This window comes from Mastigoproctus giganteus, chromosome 10, assembly GCF_048544385.1.
Source record: "Mastigoproctus giganteus isolate SK-2022 chromosome 10, ASM4854438v1, whole genome shotgun sequence".
Lineage (NCBI taxonomy): Eukaryota > Metazoa > Arthropoda > Arachnida > Uropygi > Thelyphonidae > Mastigoproctus > Mastigoproctus giganteus.
The window spans coordinates 155,922,932-155,938,104 of record NC_143584.1 but is presented as its reverse complement, the minus strand read 5'-3'; the positions used below and the strand labels follow the sequence as shown (position 1 = coordinate 155,938,104).

The 15,173-nt window shown below is 35.4% G+C and overlaps 1 protein-coding gene across 1 annotated transcript in view; it reads right to left on the bottom strand.

Moving 5' to 3' along the window:
* The window catches only part of LOC150079402 (uncharacterized), a 1,085,915-nt gene that overhangs the window by 918,570 nt on the left and 152,172 nt on the right, over positions 1 to 15,173 (bottom strand). The gene's annotated exons all lie outside the window — the stretch shown is intronic.

Genomic DNA, 15,173 nt, shown 5'->3' with positions numbered 1-15,173 from the left:
AACACGAATTTTGATGAAACTTTCGTAAAGCAATCTCTCGCATCCAATAAGCAAATCCCGTACATTTATGGTACTTGAAACCGTTGTAAAATAATAATAAAACTTTTTCCCCCTATAGATCCGTCTTTCAATATGGGTGCTAACCAGTTCTTGCTCCAAAAGAATGAATAAAGTGATGTTAATTATATAATCCTGAAAAAAAAAAAAAAAAAAAAAAATGCGAACCAAATAAACAAATAAAACGAGTTCGCCAAGATCATTTTTAGAGACAGCAAAGCAATATCGTCACAAAGACGACAGGCAGGAGTTGCTTCCTTATCTATCGATATTCTTATGTCGTCGTGAACGGAAGCTATATATTTTTTTACAATGCACAGGAAGACGAAGAGAAATCTATTGGCCAAGACGGCCCTAAAAGTTAGTGAGGCGTACTTTTAAGAAGAAAAGCAGTACGAGGAAGTCCGCAACTTGCCAGTCCTGTGTTTGGCTTACCATTTGAACAATTACTGCAGCTAAGAAAACGATCTCTCCATCATTCTACGAAGACAGAAGCTACTATCATCAATCATTCCTCTCTTTAGGCTTAAATGACATTACGGCAGTTTTGCGTGCAAGCCTGTAAACGATATTGTATTGCTACCTTTATGTTTTACGTTACTCGCCTGACTTTATAGCTCCAACTAAACTTGTATTGCTTTGAAAGAATGGTAAGATATGATCCTGGAACTGTCTTCGCTGTTCATCTCTTGGTCCTTCTAATGGATCTGCGGTTTCCTTTATATTTCTCATTTCCGTCGAACTTCGGAGAAATAAAGCAGAATAAGCTACCAACATGATCCGCCCACCCAACCAACCCACTGTGGATTAAGTAGCGAATACAGAAGAAACGATAATATAGGCAAGCTAAGAGTAGAGAAACTGTTAAACTCTTTTAGAGTTCAGATTATTTATCGTACAGTGCTTGCAAGTAGCAACAGTTTAGTGGTTCCTTTTCTAGATTGATCTTGGACCAACAATTCCGATTATTTCAATCTACGGGCCACATCTGTTATGCACTACCAAAACTGTTCTTGAATATTCGTGTTTGTTCACGACAGAAGGTCGCCGTAGCCTAGTGGTCACGCGCGGGTGCATAAGTACACGTGCCTTGAGTGACCTGGGTTCAAGCCCGTGACTGCTGAATACGGTGCTGTTTCTTGTATTCTGTCTATTTTGTGAACTCCTCTGACCGTTTGGTCGTCCCGGAGTATAAACAGAAAATTTTAATTGGCATCGAGTTACACCTAGAAAGATAAATCATATATCATTCCAAAAGTCTCAACCGGGAAATCGAGTTTATTACCTGATTATTACTTTAATTTTTAAATAAAATTAAAATTTATTTAAATAAATAAATTTATGCGTCTATGCAAATAACTAACATTTCAAATCAGGATATTATGAGCACAACGGCAGTAGATGAACCAGCTGTGCAAGGATAAGAGAATTTTATGTGTTTTTATTACTTCGAATATACGTGATCAAATACACGTAGGCGTCCCCCCCCCCCACAAACTGTTATGTTATGTTATTTGGTTTTTAGGAGCATTAGCAACTAAGGCCATATTGCTCCGCGATATGCGGTGGTCATTCCTGACCTTTCCGCATCCGCCGTATTTGGTGGTGACGGGCTCGAACCTCGGTCTAATCAAGAAGCGTGTGCTACGCACTGCTGCTCCTTCCCACCTGGCTCCGGAAGCGCCTAACCCCCCCCCCCCAAAAAAAAAAAAACTATCCCATGATTCTTTTGCCACCATGACAACATTAGCAGAAAAACTGAAAAGAGGTTGATATAAATGAGAGATATGAATTGAATTAAAAAAAAAAAAAAAAAAAAAACGTCACAGAGAATGGGATTTACTGATTAAATAAACTAACCACTGAACATTAAACTAGAACATTATTCTTTTTTTATATTACCCATATGGTTAATCAGGTAATAAAATAATTTTGAAAATTTCACTTTCTTTATTCAAAGATATTTTAGAATGTATGCTGATAAAAGTTACCAGTTAATACTATAGTTTATAAGTTCAGCATCCTTTTAAAAAAATTCATACGTAAGTCAGTACTTTAAATGTTGCCTGGCGGTACACCGCGTAAGGCCAACTTGTTGACTTATTCGCAAACGAGATAGGAACTTAAAATTAATGAGATTTGAAACACGTTTTCAATGTACAGTAGTTATTAACTGATTCACTTTTCACACGATACGATCCCTAATGCTTATGGATAAGTGTAAATACAAGGTAATTAAAAATTCGAGCTTTACAAATATCAGTAATTAATTTATTCTTTTACTATCAAGATTATGCAATAAAGTAATTATAAAAAAATATAATAAACGTTGAAATGTCTACCTTCTTGAATACACGCACAGACTCTTTCACATCATATTCGATTACATCATATGCACCTGTAACGTCTGAACATCTTATGTTCGCGATTTCATTCTTTATATTGGCATTCCAATTCCTCGCAGAGATTATTTTTATAGACTTTGCTTTTCAACAAATCCGACGAGGTTAAATCTGGTGATCTTGAGGGTCACATATTTTTTATAAATAAGATGATCACCGAAAAAGTCTCTTAGCATTGCCAGTTTCATTGCATATGAGTAGGAGAGGGGGCACTTTGAACGAAACTGACCAGGGGGGGCGGTCTGTCAAGCCTCCCTTCCCCCACCCCACCAACCCTCCCCTCTCCGAGCTTGCGGTCTGCCTCCCCCCTCCCTCCCCTACCCCCGAAACACTTTGAACAGAATTGCACAGCGGGTGGTCTGGCGACTTCCCCCCTCCCCACCCCAAAACACTTTGAACAGAATTTCACAGCGGATGGTCCGTCGACCCACCACTCGCCACTAGGTGGCGCTGTCATCGAAACACTTTGAACAGAATTTCACAGCGGGTGGTCTGTCGACCCGCCCCCGAAACACTTTGAACCGATTTTGGTTGCGGCGGTCGCCGCTAGGTGGCACTGCCATAGAAACACTTAAGCTAGCTGACCAAGGGCAGTATTCCACCCTCCCCACCCCCACACACAGATGTTGAATCTTTGATTGTGATGACATCACCAATCACGTGAATCCTTCCCATGATAATGTTATTTTTAGGCAATAAATTAATTAGTGCTATTTTGAATTGTTTTTACTTTAAAGTATTCATGAACAAATCAATGGTATTTTTAAAGTATTCATGAACAAATCAATGGTATTTTTAAAGTATTCATGACCAATATTTTTAACCAATGGTATTTTTTAAAGTATTCATGAACAAATCAATGGCATTATTTGAACATAATTAAAGTATTCATGAAGAAATCAATGGTATTATTTGAACGTCGATGGTATTTTTTAAAGTATTCATGAACAAATCAATGGTATTTTGTGATTTGAAAGTGATTTTCAATATAATTTTTAATGAAGACAGATTTTAACGGATGACCTTTTTTGTTTGGAATACTGAACTACAGTTGCTTTCGAATAGATTTGAATAAATTTGTACATGAACATCCTTGTGAATATTGTTGTTTGCCGTATAACGAACAGTCAAACTCATTCATGGCAAGATTTCACTGGTTCTCTTTATTTCGAACACAGTTATAATTTGATTAGTGTTATTACTTGAATGCAATTAATGTGTTTTTTCATAATTATAAAGTTCGAAATTAATTTAAAATGGTTGAAGTTTAAGGGGAAATTTAAAAAGTTAAAATAAATTAAGGGGAAATTTAAAAAGTTAAAATAAATTTACCACAGGTTGTGTGAAAATTACAAGGTAAACATCGTAACTCCCAAGCTGTATAACATTCTTACTATTCTGGTTAAAATTCTAAAATCTTCATTGCAGACACGGGTTAAACGAGCTTTTATCGGAATTCTAAAGAGACCGCACAGGTCTTTACTAATAATAAAATCTCAATTCAGATTGCATACTGTTATGAGAACAATCCATTTTTTTGTTTTCCCGTATGAAGTTTTCAATCATAGTTCCAGAAAGTGTTCAGCATTTACAGTATGGAAAAAATTTTGAGCTCCACAAAAATAGACCGGTGATGCTAAGTTTAAGTACTTAGCAATTAAATTTAACTTATTTACATAGTTTTCCGCTCATCTAGTTTTATTAGAGTTCACATTTTGTCTTTCCAGTGAGCGAAATTTTTACCCACACATAGCTGAACGAGAATGGTTTGAATTTGAAATTGTACGTTACCCAGAGCCACAATCCTTGACACGTTGTCTTCCTTTTGCTGCGAATATTTTATCAATTCAGGACGTTTCTTCTCCACTTTAATAACAACAACACAAGAATCTGAATGGAGGGTTGAAAATTCACAAAACCAACACGAGCAATCCATTTGAAGATACAGAAATTGTAATGATATCAACCCCACGGCTAAAAGGCAACTGAAATGCTATAATTATCACGTGGGAGTTTAACCAATCATAAACCAGCTTTGCACGATAACAAGCAAAAAATTAAGTGATATCCACAATATTTTTTCAAAAATGTTTCCAACATTTGTGCGAAACGTAATCTGTATACTGATATGTCCATAAGCCTGGAAAACGCAAAATAGGTAGAACTCTGAGAAAAAACCCCCAAAACAGCAGTGCCATAAACCTCCGTTTACGTCATAATCCTTTGGTTTAATTCCAGGAACACAATTCCCAATTAAACAACGTAGTTTTACATAATTGTAACATGTCTCTGTAGCCAATAGAAAATAATTGCATGTCTATATGAACGAAATAATATTTATTGTGATCCAGCGATTGTGTTTTTACCAAAACACTAAGACGTTAGTATGAACTTATTTTCTCTCTCTCTCAATAATAGTACTAAGACACAGATAAAATTCGCAAAAGAATAAAAACTTATTTCTCTATCAATAATAATGTTAAGGAACCACAAAGACACAGATAAAAGTTACAAAAGAATATTCTATTTTATTCTTAAAAAAACTAAAGAAAGATACAAAATACTTACAACTAAAGATTCCCTAATCTAAATAAATCAAGCTACTGTAACCACCATCTGTTGTTAAAACATCGTTACTCCGATCGTGCCAGATGATGGGCATGGTGGAAGCACCGGACGTGGAAAAACCGCTCTCGTCAACGGCATAGGGATTCCGAGGACCACCAACATTTACTTCTTCTTCTTCATACTCCCTGACAATAATTATGTCCGGTGAATGAACCTCACGATCAACGTATGCCGATCCTATTGACACTTCCGATGCCGACCGTGAGGAGTTGGATGCGGATATATCACCATCGTATGAAAGATGCAAACTTGCAGAGGTTGAAAATTTCATGGACACTTCCCATGAACAGAGGCTATCATCCAGCGATAGAGATGAAAATTGGTGTAATCGATACAGGACTGCCCCGTACTAATGGGAGTTGAGCTCCGTGTTTTTGGAAAATATGTCGAGGCATTCCAGTCAAAGACCTCATAACGGTTAGCAACGTCCGAAAGGTCTTCGCAGGAATCCAAGGGAGTTGAACTCCGTATTTTCGGAAAATATGTCGAGGCGTTCCAGTCAAAGGTCTCACAACAGTCGGCAACTTCCAAAAGGTCTACGTCGTTGCAGGAAACCCACGGGTCACAACACTCTGAACTTTTATCATAACAGACAACTGACCCTGAATACATGCACAAACTGTACCTACACAACATTGTAAGGATGGAAAAAACGTGAGAGTAGCATGAAGAAATAAACAAAAAACTAGCCCTTTTAAACTCAAGCAGGTTCAAATGTTAACCCAATACAACCAATCAGATTGGTAGGGAAAGCTGAAAAATACTGTTGCTAAAAACAACTTATTAGTTAACGTGCTACTTTTTACATAATTTGTTAACACACATTTTGTTGGATCTGTGAACTGCAAAGATTTAGAACATATTTTTCTGATATAATTTAAAACTTCATAAATGAACGTTCTGTTATGGTAATAGAAATGAGAAAATACAGATATATACACCTAAAAATTAACAGATTTTCTAATTTTCACAACCTATTTGTAGGTGTCAAATGTATATTTTAGCCGTTAGGGGATAGCACAGCTTGGAACTCCACAAAGTTTACGAAAGATAGCCTTTGTTTGTCCATAAGATCTTCACTGAAAATGGGGAAGTTTGAGAAAATCACATGTCACCTTTAGATATTTTGCGTGTCCAACCGGAAAAAATTTGTCCCGTTATATTATTTTCAATTGCTAGAATTTGTACGAAATCGAACTTTTTGTGGCAGTTTCTCTTTCGAGATAGAGAAATTGTCCTTAAACGATTTCGCCCACCTTTCAATCCAACCCTCAGGTTTTTTATGCATTCCAACTCAAAAAAAAATCACGCAAAACGACTGTAAAACGGTTCGCAACCGACTAGTCGGAATTATTGAAATCATGAAAAATAAATATCATAAAGCTACATTGACTGGTAGTTTAAAATCAACACTTGTTGACAAGCTGATGGAGGGGAAAAAATAACGTTCAATCTCAGCAACTGCGAATAGATCCAAAACAGTTAAAAGCTGAGATTTTTAATAAATTTTCAGTTATCCATCAACACTTTGTAATCTTTTCAAAACAAACGTGAAAAAATCAACTTAAAATTCTTAATTTTAAGCATTTTCCGTGTACTATAAGATAAATTTGAACTTGAACAGCTCATTCAAATCATAAAAAACATCCCCAAATAGCGTAAAACCCCAACAAATACAGCCAAACCTCGGAAAATCTAAGAAAAATTATGTAAAAAATCTTAACATGTTTTTCAACATTTATTTGCGATTGAGACCCACACAAGAGGATTACGGTGTCACAGCAGATTAAAGCCTCATGATTCAAAAATATATAACTCAAGGGGATTAATAATGATTATAACGTTCTTGGGTTTTTTTCTCAGAATTCCAATAAGCTTACACATTAACATGAAAAAACAACGGAAACTGTGTACATGTAATTAATGGACCCTTTAAAATTAGAGAAAATGATCAGAAAGAGAGAAAATAATCGGCTTTTCCCCATGTACCCAAAGGATGTGTTTGTGAGATTTTTACACATCATTAGTGATGTGTAAGCAAATTAAAATTTGCTTACACATCATGTGTAAGCAAAAATGTTGTGATGTGTAAGCAAATTAAAATTTGCTTACACATCACAACATTTTTGTGCTGTCAAAACATGAAATTCATTCATCACAGTAAAAATCAGGGTGGAAACACACAAAACACTGTCAAGAGACAGAAATATAAGAAAATTATGTAAAAATATCTTAAAAATACAGCTTCAACATTTATTCAACCCTCAGACCCCAGCCACAACTTCACAGGTTCTTAGAAACCCCCCTCAAAACGATTATGGTGTTAAGACACGCCTAAGGTTAAAAAAATATTAACCGTTATCATTGAAATAATCACATTTTAGATCTTTTGTGTACTGTAAAATTAACAATGACAACAGAAACTATACTTTTATGAATCTATCGGCATAACAACTGATGAATTTTCATATGCACACACTCATACAAAAGATGAGCAAAGGTAATTTGAGACAAAAATCTTGATTTAACACAAAAACAACATAATAGATGATGGGCAAAACACCATACATGTGTTCATACAATTCTAAACTACCATATTTAAAGTGCATGTTACAATAAGAAAAACAAGCAGTGTGTTACAATAGGAAAACTCACCACAATGTTCCAGAAACATAAGTAATTTTGAATCTCAAAGCCAACAAGAGTTCTGAAACCATGGTAATAGCAGTAATAATCACCGCTGTTACAATCATATCCTTATTGATGTACCGTGTTTATTATATAATTCGTCATTTACCAATGTAACGCCTTACTTTATATTTGAAAAAGGAAAAATTCGAAGCAAACACATGAAAATTTAAGATAATTTTAACTGGAAGCGTATACATTTCAAGCGTCACACTTTAAATTTCATTATTTCGACCGAAAATAGCCGATGCCTGCAGAAATAGTACCCACCGAAGGCAATTAGGCTAAGACTGCATGCTATTTTCACATTCACATTGAACCAAAATAAACCTGAAAAATAAAATAACCGCTGCAGATCACCGACTATTTTACACACGATAAGACCGAACAACACCAACCTAAGTCAAAGATTTCACTAAATCAAATAATTTAGTGATCTTTTCACTAAATTATTTGATTTAGTGAAATCTTTGACTTAGGTTGGTGTTGTTCGGTCTTATCGTGTGTAAAATAGTCGGTGATCTGCAGCGGTTATTTTATTTTTCAGGTTTATTTTGGTTCAATGTGAATGTGAAAATAGCATGCAGTCTTAGCCTAATTGCCTTCGGTGGGTACTATTTCTGCAGGCATCGGCTATTTTCGGTCGAAATAATGAAATTTAAAGTGTGACGCTTGAAATGTATACGCTTCCAGTTAAAATTATCTTAAATTTTCATGTGTTTGCTTCGAATTTTTCCTTTTTCAAATATAAAGTAAGGCGTTACATTGGTAAATGACGAATTATATAATAAACACGGTACATCAATAAGGATATGATTGTAACAGCGGTGATTATTACTGCTATTACCATGGTTTCAGAACTCTTGTTGGCTTTGAGATTCAAAATTACTTATGTTTCTGGAACATTGTGGTGAGTTTTCCTATTGTAACACACTGCTTGTTTTTCTTATTGTAACATGCACTTTAAATATGGTAGTTTAGAATTGTATGAACACATGTATGGTGTTTTGCCCATCATCTATTATGTTGTTTTTGTGTTAAATCAAGATTTTTGTCTCAAATTACCTTTGCTCATCTTTTGTATGAGTGTGTGCATATGAAAATTCATCAGTTGTTATGCCGATAGATTCATAAAAGTATAGTTTCTGTTGTCATTGTTAATTTTACAGTACACAAAAGATCTAAAATGTGATTATTTCAATGATAACGGTTAATATTTTTTTAACCTTAGGCGTGTCTTAACACCATAATCGTTTTGAGGGGGGTTTCTAAGAACCTGTGAAGTTGTGGCTGGGGTCTGAGGGTTGAATAAATGTTGAAGCTGTATTTTTAAGATATTTTTACATAATTTTCTTATATTTCTGTCTCTTGACAGTGTTTTGTGTGTTTCCACCCTGATTTTTACTGTGATGAATGAATTTCATGTTTTGACAGCACAAAAATGTTGTGATGTGTAAGCAAATTTTAATTTGCTTACACATCACAACATTTTTGCTTACACATGATGTGTAAGCAAATTTTAATTTGCTTACACATCACTAATGATGTGTAAAAATCTCACAAACATATCCTTTGGGTACATGGGGAAAAGCCGATTATTTTCTCTCTTTCTGATCATTTTCTCTAATTTTAAAGGGTCCATTAATTACATGTACACAGTTTCCGTTGTTTTTTCATGTTAATGTGTAAGCTTATTGGAATTCTGAGAAAAAAACCCAAGAACGTTATAATCATTATTAATCCCCTTGAGTTATATATTTTTGAATCATGAGGCTTTAATCTGCTGTGACACCGTAATCCTCTTGTGTGGGTCTCAATCGCAAATAAATGTTGAAAAACATGTTAAGATTTTTTACATAATTTTTCTTAGATTTTCCGAGGTTTGGCTGTATTTGTTGGGGTTTTACGCTATTTGGGGATGTTTTTTATGATTTGAATGAGCTGTTCAAGTTCAAATTTATCTTATAGTACACGGAAAATGCTTAAAATTAAGAATTTTAAGTTGATTTTTTCACGTTTGTTTTGAAAAGATTACAAAGTGTTGATGGATAACTGAAAATTTATTAAAAATCTCAGCTTTTAACTGTTTTGGATCTATTCGCAGTTGCTGAGATTGAACGTTATTTTTTCCCCTCCATCAGCTTGTCAACAAGTGTTGATTTTAAACTACCAGTCAATGTAGCTTTATGATATTTATTTTTCATGATTTCAATAATTCCGACTAGTCGGTTGCGAACCGTTTTACAGTCGTTTTGCGTGATTTTTTTTTGAGTTGGAATGCATAAAAAACCTGAGGGTTGGATTGAAAGGTGGGCGAAATCGTTTAAGGACAATTTCTCTATCTCGAAAGAGAAACTGCCACAAAAAGTTCGATTTCGTACAAATTCTAGCAATTGAAAATAATATAACGGGACAAATTTTTTCCGGTTGGACACGCAAAATATCTAAAGGTGACATGTGATTTTCTCAAACTTCCCCATTTTCAGTGAAGATCTTATGGACAAACAAAGGCTATCTTTCGTAAACTTTGTGGAGTTCCAAGCTGTGCTATCCCCTAACGGCTAAAATATACATTTGACACCTACAAATAGGTTGTGAAAATTAGAAAATCTGTTAATTTTTAGGTGTATATATCTGTATTTTCTCATTTCTATTACCATAACAGAACGTTCATTTATGAAGTTTTAAATTATATCAGAAAAATATGTTCTAAATCTTTGCAGTTCACAGATCCAACAAAATGTGTGTTAACAAATTATGTAAAAAGTAGCACGTTAACTAATAAGTTGTTTTTAGCAACAGTATTTTTCAGCTTTCCCTACCAATCTGATTGGTTGTATTGGGTTAACATTTGAACCTGCTTGAGTTTAAAAGGGCTAGTTTTTTGTTTATTTCTTCATGCTACTCTCACGTTTTTTCCATCCTTACAATGTTGTGTAGGTACAGTTTGTGCATGTATTCAGGGTCAGTTGTCTGTTATGATAAAAGTTCAGAGTGTTGTGACCCGTGGGTTTCCTGCAACGACGTAGACCTTTTGGAAGTTGCCGACTGTTGTGAGACCTTTGACTGGAACGCCTCGACATATTTTCCGAAAATACGGAGTTCAACTCCCTTGGATTCCTGCGAAGACCTTTCGGACGTTGCTAACCGTTATGAGGTCTTTGACTGGAATGCCTCGACATATTTTCCAAAAACACGGAGCTCAACTCCCATTAGTACGGGGCAGTCCTGTATCGATTACACCAATTTTCATCTCTATCGCTGGATGATAGCCTCTGTTCATGGGAAGTGTCCATGAAATTTTCAACCTCTGCAAGTTTGCATCTTTCATACGATGGTGATATATCCGCATCCAACTCCTCACGGTCGGCATCGGAAGTGTCAATAGGATCGGCATACGTTGATCGTGAGGTTCATTCACCGGACATAATTATTGTCAGGGAGTATGAAGAAGAAGAAGTAAATGTTGGTGGTCCTCGGAATCCCTATGCCGTTGACGAGAGCGGTTTTTCCACGTCCGGTGCTTCCACCATGCCCATCATCTGGCACGATCGGAGTAACGATGTTTTAACAACAGATGGTGGTTACAGTAGCTTGATTTATTTAGATTAGGGAATCTTTAGTTGTAAGTATTTTGTATCTTTCTTTAGTTTTTTTAAGAATAAAATAGAATATTCTTTTGTAACTTTTATCTGTGTCTTTGTGGTTCCTTAACATTATTATTGATAGAGAAATAAGTTTTTATTCTTTTGCGAATTTTATCTGTGTCTTAGTACTATTATTGAGAGAGAGAGAAAATAAGTTCATACTAACGTCTTAGTGTTTTGGTAAAAACACAATCGCTGGATCACAATAAATATTATTTCGTTCATATAGACATGCAATTATTTTCTATTGGCTACAGAGACATGTTACAATTATGTAAAACTACGTTGTTTAATTGGGAATTGTGTTCCTGGAATTAAACCAAAGGATTATGACGTAAACGGAGGTTTATGGCACTGCTGTTTTGGGGGTTTTTTCTCAGAGTTCTACCTATTTTGCGTTTTCCAGGCTTATGGACATATCAGTATACAGATTACGTTTCGCACAAATGTTGGAAACATTTTTGAAAAAATATTGTGGATATCACTTAATTTTTTGCTTGTTATCGTGCAAAGCTGGTTTATGATTGGTTAAACTCCCACGTGATAATTATAGCATTTCAGTTGCCTTTTAGCCGTGGGGTTGATATCATTACAATTTCTGTATCTTCAAATGGATTGCTCGTGTTGGTTTTGTGAATTTTCAACCCTCCATTCAGATTCTTGTGTTGTTGTTATTAAAGTGGAGAAGAAACGTCCTGAATTGATAAAATATTCGCAGCAAAAGGAAGACAACGTGTCAAGGATTGTGGCTCTGGGTAACGTACAATTTCAAATTCAAACCATTCTCGTTCAGCTATGTGTGGGTAAAAATTTCGCTCACTGGAAAGACAAAATGTGAACTCTAATAAAACTAGATGAGCGGAAAACTATGTAAATAAGTTAAATTTAATTGCTAAGTACTTAAACTTAGCATCACCGGTCTATTTTTGTGGAGCTCAAAATTTTTTCCATACTGTAAATGCTGAACACTTTCTGGAACTATGATTGAAAACTTCATACGGGAAAACAAAAAAATGGATTGTTCTCATAACAGTATGCAATCTGAATTGAGATTTTATTATTAGTAAAGACCTGTGCGGTCTCTTTAGAATTCCGATAAAAGCTCGTTTAACCCGTGTCTGCAATGAAGATTTTAGAATTTTAACCAGAATAGTAAGAATGTTATACAGCTTGGGAGTTACGATGTTTACCTTGTAATTTTCACACAACCTGTGGTAAATTTATTTTAACTTTTTAAATTTCCCCTTAATTTATTTTAACTTTTTAAATTTCCCCTTAAACTTCAACCATTTTAAATTAATTTCGAACTTTATAATTATGAAAAAACACATTAATTGCATTCAAGTAATAACACTAATCAAATTATAACTGTGTTCGAAATAAAGAGAACCAGTGAAATCTTGCCATGAATGAGTTTGACTGTTCGTTATACGGCAAACAACAATATTCACAAGGATGTTCATGTACAAATTTATTCAAATCTATTCGAAAGCAACTGTAGTTCAGTATTCCAAACAAAAAAGGTCATCCGTTAAAATCTGTCTTCATTAAAAATTATATTGAAAATCACTTTCAAATCACAAAATACCATTGATTTGTTCATGAATACTTTAAAAAATACCATCGACGTTCAAATAATACCATTGATTTCTTCATGAATACTTTAATTATGTTCAAATAATGCCATTGATTTGTTCATGAATACTTTAAAAAATACCATTGGTTAAAAATATTGGTCATGAATACTTTAAAAATACCATTGATTTGTTCATGAATACTTTAAAAATACCATTGATTTGTTCATGAATACTTTAAAGTAAAAACAATTCAAAATAGCACTAATTAATTTATTGCCTAAAAATAACATTATCATGGGAAGGATTCACGTGATTGGTGATGTCATCACAATCAAAGATTCAACATCTGTGTGTGGGGGTGGGGAGGGTGGAATACTGCCCTTGGTCAGCTAGCTTAAGTGTTTCTATGGCAGTGCCACCTAGCGGCGACCGCCGCAACCAAAATCGGTTCAAAGTGTTTCGGGGGTGGGTCGACAGACCACCCGCTGTGAAATTCTGTTCAAAGTGTTTCGATGACAGCGCCACCTAGTGGCGAGTGGTGGGTCGACGGACCATCCGCTGTGAAATTCTGTTCAAAGTGTTTTGGGGTGGGGAGGGGGGAAGTCGCCAGACCACCCGCTGTGCAATTCTGTTCAAAGTGTTTCGGGGGTAGGGGAGGGAGGGGGGAGGCAGACCGCAAGCTCGGAGAGGGGAGGGTTGGTGGGGTGGGGGAAGGGAGGCTTGACAGACCGCCCCCCCTGGTCAGTTTCGTTCAAAGTGCCCCCTCTCCTACTCATATGTAACAAATCGCCCTTGTCTTCCTGAAACCAACAATAACGCCCGTCGTTGCCGAGTAGAACAGTAAACTGGTGTATTAAAACACTCAGCGAGGTGAAAAGGCACATTATATCCCAATTTTTTTGAGGATGTAAGGGCGGTTCATGAAATAAATGAAGATTTTCTTATAAAGGCAAATACGGTCGTCTCCAAGACCATTATAAAAAAAAAAAAAGTCTTCACAACATATTTATTCAAAATTAATAATTTTCCATAATTTTTCATTTATAATTTTAATTCTATTAATGATAAGTGGCCAAATCTTTTCTTGCAGTTTTCTGTTCGTGATTTATATTTTATAAAACTGTTGGTTCTATAATTGACTGTGAATCAATACGTTAATTAATATAAAAAATGCAGTTATTATTCATATATTACTTAAAATTTTGGTACCCTACAATACATCGATTTATTCATTAGAGATAGCGCTTCCTTATGAATAACAGAAGGAACAAATTTCCCAGTATTCGTGGAGGTCATCATGAATACTGGGAAACCTTTCCAAAAAAAGATCTTGAAATGCAATTGATTCAATCGATCTAAGCAGTAGGCTTGGCTATAAAATCAGATTCTCAATCAGAAATCTACAAAAATAAAATTTCCATTCAATCCTATTTCAGTTGACCCAATCAGTTCAGATCATAACACCAAAGATCAACAGATCCACAAAATATCAAGTCTACCACATCTGGAGCTGACAGGATTCATCAGTTTCTCAAAATCCGATCGGCCCTTCAACCTAGTCAACTCTGCCCAATTTCATCTGTATCCAACCTATTAAAGCTTTTCTGAAACGCTGACCACAAAAAAAATAATACCACAACAGCTTGAAGTTCCTTAAACAGCTGCGTACAGATTTAAAGCGACCATTAGTTGCATTACCATCCTAGACATACCCATCCCAGTCAGGATAGATGTGTAACATAGCCAAATTAACTTGGTCTGCGATAATGCTCAAGTAAACTGTCATATCCACCTTGCTTGCCAGTGAGATCAATAAACCAAAAGTATGCCATGTAACTATGCCCAAAACTATTACTGTTGCATCATTAGCTCATTACTATACGTGACATTCAATAACTTAAGAACAATTCAGAGCAGTGGCATGCACTGTGGTCAACAAACCCCAGGGCATCCACGAAATGGCTGATGCGCCGAAACCAAGAACACTTTGTTTACTGGATGAAAAACCCGAGTTTCTGAGAGATAAAAAATGCAACCTCCGCTGGAGACTGGCAAACTCAGTCAAGTTGTGACAAAAAAAAAAAAAAAAAAAAAAAAAAGTTTCTTCCGTAGAAAAGGAATTCGAACCCAGGCCTTTTCTACACGGTGTGGATGATTGATCGTCGTAACCACAC